We start from the raw sequence: 12,455 nt of genomic DNA on the forward strand, positions 1-12,455 counted from the left end.
GGGGTGAATCTGCAAATATTTTCCTCCATCAGTATCATATAGTGACCTGGCCACTCGAAGAAGAATTGCTCAAAATCCCTCTGGCTACTGTTTAGGATAACCATACTATAGTAAAGATACTACAGTAAATTGTAGTATATTGTAGCATATTATAGTATTTACTACACTTTGTTAATTTACTGTAGTATATTTACTATAGTACGGTTCAAAAACACTATAGTATTTACTAGAGTAATTTTACTATAATATACTATAGTATGCTAGTCTATTAGGGCTGTCAAAATGTAAAAATATTTTACGCAATTAATGCAGCATGAGTTTTTTCGGTCATCCTTTGCCTGTGTTACAGTATATGATCACGCTATCATTCATTCAAGTGCTATTAAACCATTCAAGCACGAGCATAAGCATAAGATGCAAAAATAAGAACTTAAATCAGACTCACTTTATATTCGGTGGCCTTAACTATGTACTAACATTTGAATTAATCATTTGATACAATGCACTTATTGTGTACATACATGTTTTTACATTGTACTTGCATATTAAAAAATACCTGCATGTAATTACATCTGTAATTAATTTCTGTAGTTACATCTATAATTACACTGTTGACACTTCCCTTACACCTAACCCTACCCTTAAACTTACCCACACCACCACCTGTCCCTAACTTTACCCGTATCCCACCTCAATATCAGCAAAAGTGTTTTGCAATACAATATGAACACAATAAGTACATTGTACTTAGTTTTTGATGTAAGTACACTCTAAAAAATAATTCAGTGGCTTAGTAAATATCACAGTAATAATTAAAGGAACTGTATATAAGAAATGTATTTCAATTAATCGTAAAATCGCCCTGATATGTCACTAGACATTAAGAAATCATGTTAATTTCAAATATTTATATCACTTACAACAGTTGTCCGGACAGGATATTGCGGAAAAAAAAATCACATAACACCTTTATCCAACTTGTTATTGTCTTCCGTGTGTGCCTCCACGACGCATGCGCGAGAATATGACGTAGCGCCGGGGTTCGGGAATCCATGAAATGCACACTTAAGCCCGATTTTGAGAACTACGCCGAGACCTAAAGCACGATCAAAGTAGAATTCAACAGCTTAGACACGCGCGTCTTCCTCTGCTTGTACACAAATCCCTTCTGGGTCATGTGTCCGAACGCAGGATCTGCATCATATTCTCGCGCATGCGTCGTGGAGGCACACACGGAAGACAAGAACAAGTTGGATAAAGGTGTTATTTTGATTTTTTTTGCGCACAAAAACTATTGTCGTCGCATCGTAAAATTATTGTAGAGTCACTGTGGTGAGATGGACTTTGTAACGATGTTTTAAGTGCCTTTTATGCGTCTTGGGAGTGTAAATGTACTGAATGTCAATGGAGGCCTATCTGAAGCCTTTCTCAGCCATCAGCTTTCAACAAAAATATCTTCATTTGTGTTCCGAATATGAACAGAGGTCTTACGGGTGTCGAACAACATGAGGGTGAGTAATTAATGACAGAATTTTCATTTTTGGGTGAACTAACCCTTTAATTACAGAATAATGTGCAATTAATTAGTTAATTTTTTAATCGATTGACAGCACTAATATATACTTTGTTATATTCAAGGACATTAATCTTAAATGAGTGCCACATATGATGTGATGAACAGCAGATAAAAACATGCAGGAGTCGTATGATTCATACATTTTTTAAAAGTCATGTAATCACTTCTAGGTTGAGACATCTGCAATCTCTAGTTTTCCAGCCCAGCGGACACCACATTTCCACTCTGTTCCTAATAGACAAATCACTCAAAGCAACCCAAATATGGTGAGAAATCTCATTTAAAACCCTTCAGCCTGGAATTTCGAAGCCAGATCTGCCAACCCAAAACTACTGCAGTGTCCTGATGACATATGAATTTAATCGCATGACAAATCAGAAACACAAGGTAAGACAACCTGCAACCCCTGGGGAAAAGTTGCAAAGATGAATTCATTTACCTGTTGTATTGTATTCCATAGACGTGTCCTACAGTATTTCTGTGAAGAAAAAAGTCTGCACATTCAGTGTGCGACATTGCTAGAAAAATAAAAATAAAACTTTGTGCACTTGTGCAGTGCACTTATTTAACTTTGTATTTTATCTACTCCAAAAAGGTTTGTTTAGTACATCTAGGCAGAGTTTCTCCTTTTTAAATAGTTTCTCTATTTAATTTGAAGGTTGTCTCTACAATATAGTCTAGTTTTCATCATTGTTAGTTTAATTTAGTTTTTTTCTTCAGAGTTTTCTTGTTATTTTTTAGTTTTAGAGACTTAACATTTTATTCTACAAGCTATGTTAACCACAGACCTTATTATACAAATAAATTGAGAAATTATATTCTAAAAGCCTACTAGAAAACAATTGCCAAGGGAAATTACTAATTATTATTTTTATGACTACAAAATATGAATAGCTTAATTGGATTAAAACAACAATTTAAATGTATCCAAAGCACCACAAGAAGTCACTGCATTTGAGCTGTATATATTTCCCTCTAGTAGGGGGTGTGACGAGACGCTATAGCTCCTGAGACGAGACACGAGACGGGGTTCACGAGAACAAGAGGAGACGAGATTTTTGCACAGTATTTTTCCTCAATGACAAAATTCATGACTGGAAAAATAGTCTAATTTTGAAATGTTTTAAGTTATCATCTTGTAATGAATGTCATTTAAGTTCTACTTTCTGAGTATGAATTATCAAATGCAAGGCCGTAAGGGGGACCAAAGGTTAATTCAATAATGAACACACATAGCAACATAATGTGTCTGGGAAAGGAATAAAGGGGATTTAAGGGAATAAAGAAGAAATGGTAATGGTAAAAAAAAAGTATGGTAAGAGAAGTTCAAGGTCTGCAAATACTATTTTATTTGAAATATGCACACATTCACTCTCGTTTGTATGTCTAATATGTCAAAAATGTAAAAGTATTTCTTGTCTCCTCACATTCAGTTATGAATAACATCATTTTCAAAATGGCGAATTCACATTAAAAAAAGTTGAGTGGTTTATATCACTGTATGTTACTGTGGGTCATCCATTGCAAAACAGTTGTCAAATATTAAATGTTTAGCTACTTAGCATGCACTCTTTCACTGTAAAAACTAAAAGCATTGCGTTGCAATTCACAGTCATCTTCAGTGAATGTCAAGCCCCGCCTTCTTTGATCTGATTGGCCATCATTTTGACATTGACGTGCGCTGTTATACAGCTGAGGCGACCAGCACAAAAATTTTAACTTTCAAACTGTCTGCGATCCTATCAAAAAATTGGAAATTTGACCATTTCCAATTATTGGGGGGGACTTGTCCCCCTCATGCGTATGGTGGTTACAGCCCAGATCAAATGCATTGAAAGACAACAATATACAAGCACTGTAAAAGGTTTTGCCACAAACTCAACAGACCTTACTGTACATGAATTATGAGCTTAAAGAACATGTGTGTGACCTCCTAATTTAACTCCTTTCCACAAATTGAACATAGAGGTAAAAGCTGTATAACAAAAATAAACAACAGCCTTATTAAGTGCAAACAATAAGTGCAACCATATTCAAAGTACTCTCTCAATAAGCGCAAACAGAAGCCAGAGCTAAGAGGAGGTTACAACTAGACATCCCAGCCTAAGATAGGTTTGATATTGGGAGACAGGCTATTGTATGTAGCCTAATTTGCGCTCATCAGGGAGCTCGCGTTTTACTTACTCGAATTTGTGATCGCATGTACTCTGTGTACAGGAAGCATTCTACAAGGTAAGACATTCATCAGATGCGTAGGCTCTGTTGCGCAACGAATCCTCTGCCATGGTCTTGTCAGTCATCTCGTCACGTGATCAGTGAACTGTGATTCCTGCTGCGACACTGCAGCTCGTGCTGGATGAGCAGATGACCGTTTACAAGAGTTTAAAATTGAATTGAAGTGACCGTTATCCAACTGAATTAAATGGTTTTTATTTCTATAAAAAAAAAGCAAAACGACAGTGAAGGAATGTTAACGTAGCGGCAGCATGTTCTATGCTAATTTCACCCTCGCGCTCCATCATGGCGATATTACGAGACAGCTTTTCACTCGTCAAGAAATCTTTTAATATCATGGCATGAGATCTCGTCACACCCCTATTCTATAGTAAAGTAATATTAGCTTGCTGTTAAAGGATCCCTGAAATCAATTTCTTATAGTATGAATATGTGGCCCCACTTTATATTAGGTGGCCTTAAGTACTATGTACTTACATCAAAAAATAAGTACAATGTACTTACTGTGTTCAAATTGTATTGCAAAACACCTTTGCTGATATTGAGGTGGGATACGGGTAGTGTTAGGTACAGGTGTGGTGGTGTGGGTAAGTTTAAGGGTAGGGTTAGGTGTAAGGGAAGTGTCAACAGTGTAATTACAAATGTAACTACAGAAATTAATTACAGACGTAATTACATGCAGGTATTTTTTAAAATGTAAGTACAATGTAAAAACATGTATGTACACAATAAGTGCATTGTATCAAATTATTAATTAAAATGTTAGTACATAGTAGTTAAGGCCACCTTATATAAAGTGGGTCCGAATATGTTAGGTTATGAATAAGCTGGTGAGTTCAAAAACAATTACAAAATTTGCATTTAGGAGATATAAGCATTCAAAACTAGTCTCTCACTTCCGCTAAAATGGACCCCGGATTTTTATGACATCACCATCCAGTTGAGGCAAATTAAGTCTGGTTTTACATTAGTTTTACACGCACACGTACAGCTCCGGTCAGAGACACGAGAGCACAGAGCGGATCACATGCGTGAGGTGGCGCAGACCGCAAAACATATCAGATCCATTTGAATTCTGCACAGAATTCTGTATTTCAAAGCGATATGGAGGAGATTATGATGAGAAACAGTTAGACATTAGGAAGAAACTGTGGCTTTACCGAGCTGAAAGGCTCTAGTCAAAGTGTGATTTAAACAAAACGCCATTGGCTGTTTTTTTAAAAAAGGGGAGAGGCTGCTTGATATGTCCCACCCTATTTTCCTGTTTCATGGGAAATTACGTCAACACATTGAATAATGCTGTGCATTTCAAGGCACTTCAATTGGCCTTTAAGCTAACAACGCAATACTCTATAGCAGTGGTCGGCAACTGGCGGCCCGCGGGCCAAAATTGGCAATAATTTCTGGCCCGCGCTCGCAGCCAGATTATTTTGATACACTCTAAAAAAAAAGGTTCTATATGGCACCAAAAATGGATCTTGGCTTGTAATCATAGGGGAACCCTTTTTTCCTTTCTTCAGAGGTTCTTCACCGGTTCTTTGACTAAGGTGCTATATAGCACCTCTGAAGAACCGCTGAAGAACCACTGAAGCACCAAAATTGGTGCTATATAGCACTAAAAAAGGTTCCCCTATGATTACGAGCCAAGAACCATTTTTGGTGCCATATAGAACCTATTTTTTTAAAGTGTAGCGGCTGGTTCTGAAATAGATCTGTCATGATAGTGTAACGGAGGCCAGCTAGTGAGAGCTGTGCAGGTAAACTCCCCTGATGTCAGGGACTCACACAAGAGGTTGCAGCCTTTAGCCTCCTTGTTAGAGCGTCCGACTCCCATGCGGTAAGACCCGGGTTCGAGCACCGCTTGGAGTGGGTGGTGCGAACCAGAGAGATTACAATAACAACAGTAACTCACAACCAATTTGTCTTCAGTGATTTTGCCTTCAAAAAAGTACGAGAAAGTTTTTGCAGCAATGTTTTATTTTGGGATGAATTGAAAGCTTTTAATTTGAAAAGTTCTGAAAGACATTCAAAAGAGTATGTGGAATGGATCGCTAGACACCCCTCTAAAATAGCCGTCATGAAATGTGTGGTATAATAAAAACGAACAGTGAACCATTGAAACGTTTGCTTATAACGCAGGGCCTCAGCACCAAAACGTGAACCAACCAACACTCAAATTCAGCTTCCTTTTTATCAAAAAAATTGACAAGACAACCAGCAAAAAAAAAGGTGCCATGCTTTATCTCGTGGTGCCGTCTGATATTATATTCTTTACAAACAGCGACAACTTCATTGCAGATAAGACACACCGGCTGTGCATTCACAAAACCAGGTGGGACGAACGCATGGTTGTCTTTCCATTCTTCTTTGTATGCCCTATTTTCGCTGTCGACTTTCCTCTTTAGACTCTTTGATAGTGCCATTTTCTCTCACCGGCTAGCTTAAATGTTAACATCACTCTGCACTCCATGTAACAATGTACCTCCAGCACGCAAACAATAAAAAAAAATCCAGAGGATGCCAAGGAATAATTCTGCGTGTAAAAGCAGGCTAAAAGTTAGGCTCCATTGTGTAACACGCAAATTAAAATACACATTTATTATTCACAATATGGAAAGAGGAAATAAAACATAGTTTGTTGCTCAAACATGCCACTAATGGGCTTATTCAAGTCCTCTTTTATTTTTGGAGTTATTTTTATCCATTCCGCATCTCCCACATATGGTTGTTTTAGCAAGGTGGTCTGTATTGCAAGCTGATGAATGAAGATATTTGCCAGGCTATGTGTAACTACTGCTTTATTATAGTATTATAGTAACATTATTATTATAGTTTTATAGTAACATTTACAAAAGACACTGCAACAGTATGTCACAGGCAATTGTAGTTACATTTTTCATCAATTAATTTCTTAAATTATCCCTTGACTATGTTCTGGCCCGCCATCTATGGCACATTTTTTTTTTGGCCCGATGCCAAACATACAAAATACATTTAAGATATTATTAGTATTAGTAATATTGTTATAGCCGACCCCTGCTCTATAGTATAGTAGGCTATAACAATATTACTAATACTTTTTGTGAAATGAAATATATTTGAAGCGAAGGGAACATTTCTCTTCACTTTGTCCACCATCTTAAATGTATTTTGTGGTAGAGTTCTTTTGTAGATTTGTTTCTTTCTTTCTGAAGAATGCAAGCAATGCTCCCTTAGAATTTGTCCAGAAAAAAATATCTTAGATCTCAGCATGCTGCACGCCTGTAATGTCTGGAAACGCTGTCTTGGTAGGAAGCTTAGGTTTTGGAACAGAGCTTGTATATTATTCAGACATTCTCACATTGTTTTTTTCAAGCTGTGAATGGAGAGATGATTTAGCAGGCAGGAACAGTTCAGCCGTCCACAGAGATGAACAGTTGTGTCAGTGAAGCTTGTCAAGCTGTCAAAGAAGAGCAATAGCAGCATCAAGCTATCTGAGAATTAATCTCAACACCAATCAAAATTGTAAAGATTTGGGACTGGAGAGCTGGTCTAAGCCTCTTAGAAGAGCGCCCGTCATTTTGATATCAGGTTAAGATGTTGGAGTCTTTGGTTATGCCAATCATGTGTTCGAAAACTCGAGATCAGACACGTATGACATTGCAATAATGGCGCCGTAATCGAATTCTAGCATGCCAGTCACAATTTCTCCATCCGCCAGCCCTCGCCGGTGTGCCGGTTTTATCTCTAGAGGAAGACATCACACAGAGCTGTGAGTAAACCCACACACACTTAAATTTATCAGATGACATGGCTTTCCTTCCATCAAATAATCTTCAGTGAAGATAATAAAGAGATTAAACACTTCTACTTCTGGACGGGTTTCTCCGTGGAGCAGATCCGAAACTGTTACGGATGGTGGAGCTCATTCATCGGCTAGTTATTTAGAAAGAGGGGGAAATGGATTCTGCACTTTGACTATGACTAATACAACATTCAGTTAAATGTATAAGAAGCCAGTGAGCCGTAAAGAAGCAGGAGAGGCTTAAGACTGAGCCGAATAATACACACTCATGCTCAAATAGGTAGGAGGGTGAAATACTGTGATTAACGATTTGTTTCTGTACGATGTGGGCATGTTGATCCTCACTGAGAACTACTATAAACCCAGCAATAGAGTTGTTGGTAAAACCACACAGAATCTGTGGCTACAGGAAGTAGCAAGTATGTTTGTTAAATATTTTGTCTAATTGACCCTTTCCTTCCTTCCTTCCTTCCATCCATCCATCCATCCATCCATCCATCCATCCATCCATCCATCCATCCATCCATCCATCCATCCATCCATCTTTGGGATGTGCTGGAGGAGACTTTACAGAGTGCTGGACTCTTGCATTGTCAATACACGACACCATTTTCAACTAAACATGAACTTTTTATGCATTTTGGCCGTTCATTTACACAACAACACGTTTTGGGGGCCTGAAAACACAAACTTTTCAAAACGGTTTCAAAGTACATGTTTTTGATCATGAATTTGTGATAACGGTGACATCATCCGCATGAATATTACATGCTCAGTCTATAGAGACAGAGCGACATGCGTCATAATCTGAAGACCACGCCCACCGGGGGGGAAAACAATCCAACGCTCTCCATTGACTTTGCAGTGCGTGAAGTGGCCTCCTTGTCATTTCGGACTTATAACAAAAAACAGAACAATGTCTAAAAGCTGATATGTGACAGGGTGTACAGCAAACAAGCTAAACAAAACCCAGAACCAAAAACCCAGAAGTTTTTATAAGCCGTTGACCCAAAAAGCGAGCGTTTAAGGACAAAAAAGTGGACACGGGCAATAGAGAGAGCGCGACTGCTATATAATACTGAGAACTACACCCACTAGAGGGGAACGTAATCAGCGACAGGAAATATAATATATAAAACTGACATTTGGATATTTGACTTAACAGTGACAACATGTTTACTGCACACATAGGCATACTGAGGCATACTCAGTAAAAATTCCTAAAATTCACCCATTCTTCCTGCTGAAGCTTCACGTTTTATTGCCTTTATCCACTTTTGTCTACTTAAATGCTCGTTTTTTTGGGTCGACAGCTTATAAAAACTTATTTCTGTGTTTTTTTAGCTTGTTTGCTGTACACCTTGTCACATAGCAGCTTTTAGACATTGTTCTGTTTTTTGTTATAAGTCCGAAATGACAAGGAGGCAGCCTCCCGCAATGCAAAGTCAATGGAGAGCGTTGGATTGTTTCCCCCCCCGGTGTGGGGGCGTGGGCTAAATACGTTCTGTCTCTATAGGCGTTAGTGATGCGCAGATCGGGTTGGGTGAATCAAGTAATAAAAAATAACAAAAACGCAATGAACGTACGTACGTCACTCTTTTACTTTCATTTTCAGCTAATTTCTAGATCAAAGAATGGGAGAGAAATCGTCATTAGCACTGGTATAATTAGTCTCGCTATGATTAAATGAAGACAACTGTGTGTTGAGCTTCAAGATGCGACGCTGAACATTTTACAAATGAACCAGTTTTATCTGAGGCAGTTTGAGCGTCAGCTTGCTGAAGAGTCCTTTCACATTGGATGCGATTTTGACGCGCAAATAATTCGCGCAATGGTTTTATTTTTTGATCAGCTGTTTGTGTAATGAGTGCTTCCACACCGAACCTAAATGTGCTGCAGAGAAAAAAACGTTTATTTTTTTTTCGCTTCTATGTCGATTTTTTTTAACTAGCGACAGAAAAGGCTTCAACCAATCACATACAAGGAAACAAAGGTCACAAAATATCCGGTTGATGTCACAAGCTATTCAATCAACATTAACCTTTGCCAGGTATCGCTTTTTTTTTTTGAGATTACAGCTGTACAGCTGCAGCTGTGTTTGCCCACTGTAACATAACCTTTTGAGTTAAAACTCATTGATTTTTTTCTAAACCTTGTGTCCGCGACTATGGACAGTGAATGTGTTTCCGTCAGTACGTCTGTGGCACTTAAATGTTTACATTGTGACTCAACTGGAAACACAGCTGCTGTTTGTGGTTTGTCTCGTCAGATGCGGTGCTACTGTCTCTTGAGGAGCTCCTCAAATTGTCCCACGGACATTCAAAAGTAAGTGCGGAACTGGCCATGATTAAGTTTTAGCTCCTGTACAAGATTATTATACTCCCCTTCAGACTCTCTGTTCTTTAAGACTGGGTGCACCCAAAACCTTTTCGGTCTTTTAAAGAAAATGAAAAGCTTGTCTTCACTGGATGATGAAGTGTCCATGTTTTCTCAGCTGTCGCTGCGAATGTTTTGGAATGTTGGAGCTCTGAAACGTCACAGACGTAACAAATTCGTGTCGCGGCTGATGTGAATGGTTTTGATGCAAACTATTCGCACGCGAAATATCCGCTTTTTCGCTACGTGAAACGAAACATTTCGTTACATCTCTCGCTTTTGCTCACGTCCCAGCAATTACCTACTCCTCCGGTCATAGGATAGGTTGCTGACACCTGGTTTAAATTAATTTCGCCAAAGAATAACTTTTTTATTTAGTGTTACGATATAATCACGCTTATGAGAATTTGAATAATTCTAATGTGACGATCGGGTGCGGATATGTAAACAGAGAAAATCATAGATTTGGCTGACATTAGAGCTGATCCGCGCATCTCTAATAGGCGTGTAGTGTTTCTTTACAAAGTGGCATCGCCAACTACTGGCCTGACAGCATAATACAGCTTTTTTTAGTCGTCACAAGGGCGTTTTACTGATGTATTTTATATCATAGAATAAAACACAAATATATCTTGAGCTTGTGTTTACCACAGACCTTATTTCAAGCTTTTAACCTTGAAATTGATTTCAGTGCGATGGAACCAGAAGTGTTAAAATGCTAACTCGTTTCCAGGTTTTGACCTACAAAAGTACATCATCCCTTCACCATTCTATTGCATTTGAAAATAAAATACCCTAAGCACATTTGCTTAAAATCTTTGAGCAAGGTTATATTATCAGAAAAAAAAAACAAAGAGCTGGTTAAAAACAATTGAGCTGGTAATTAAAATGTTGTTTATAAATCATGCACTATGGTAAAAGTGTTTTGAGGTCATAAAGTATTGAGCAAGGAACTGTGCGCAAAAATAAGTCTTTATTGATCGATGATCTGCCCCTGTATCATTATTTGTGTGAAAAGAAATACATTTTGTTTGTGTTTTACTGGTACTAGTGTTCATTTCAGCTGGAAACTGTGAATTGTATGTATGGTACATGGTTTTGGAGTAAAAAAAAAAAAAAAGAAGCAGATTTTGCCTGCAGATTTGGTCAGGGTCAGGTTATGCATCTAAAAAAAAACTTTACAAAAGTACACTATGTCAGGTACAAAATCTCAAAGTCAATCAGGCAAACATGCTAAATACAGTATGTTACTTGTTTTGAAATAGCTATGCAGCATTTTGTGATAATAACGTTAAACATTTGTATTAGCTTTCCAGTCATGCACATCATGTAAGATATAATCAGGTTTGATCAACATGAGCTGTTTTACTGGCAGACAAACAATGCTTTATAATGATAAACTGCACAATATTTTCCATGTCCTTGTTACTTTAGTTACCACTGGGTAAGTGGTAAAAAGATATTTAAATATATATATATATATATATTTTTCTGAATGGCTAAATATGGATAAATGCTATAGAGGATGAGTCTTTAGTTCTACTTAATAATACAAAATCATACAAAAACTGAAATGGTCGCAGTGTATTACATGGAGCTTAGCCATTAAGCATATTATATGGGGCCGAAAAAATTCACAACAAACTCGGATGACTTGGATTTTCAATTTGATCCTTCATTTGATTTCCTTTCATGCTTGTAATTATTTATTAATTTTTGAGCATGTAAGTAACAGAAGGTAAGTGCTGCGTGATGGGTCTTTCAAAAGAAATGTTTTGTGAATGCTTCTAAACCTATGTGTTTTTATCTTTACACTCTTCATTATGCTTTAATAATGATCAGTGGGATTGAAATGCTCTGTTTGTCAGCGAGGACGTCTCAAGGTTGAAACACTCACTGCAATCAGCCGGTACTGGCTTGATATGTAGAAATAATCTCAATCAAACTGTGCGTGAGATGGGATATGCAGGAACATATGCACTGTTTGCTTTGGGTTTTGACACACAGCAAACATCCCAACCATTTACAGTCAACAGAAAATTATATTCGCAACTCATTTTTGGTGATAGTCTGAGGTGGGATTGATTTATATCCATAACGAATTGGATTGTAAAAAGTGAGCATTCTATACAAGAACTGGATGGGAGTTTACAGTCCTGATAACACCGCCAGCAAGGTTTTATTTTAAGGTTAGCATGGCCCTGTTAGCCCTTTGCTGGAACATGTAACTACACCATCTGCCAGCAAAAAGCATGTTCCTCTATTAACTGCAGTTCTGACATTTTGCAAGTAACATTTAAATGGCAAATATTTCATTTAATAATAGTGGATCAAAAACCCTTTATGATGACAAAAAGACGGAGGACCGTGACGTCGCCCGGTATGGCGCAGCCGGGGCCCCACCCTGGAGCCAGGCCTGGGGTTGGGGCTCGTATGCGAGCGCCTGGTGGCCGGGCCTTCCCCCACGGGGTCCGGCCGGGCTCA

This window comes from Gobio gobio (assembly GCF_949357685.1).
Source record: "Gobio gobio genome assembly, chromosome: 22".
In the NCBI taxonomy this organism is placed as follows: domain Eukaryota; kingdom Metazoa; phylum Chordata; class Actinopteri; order Cypriniformes; family Gobionidae; genus Gobio; species Gobio gobio.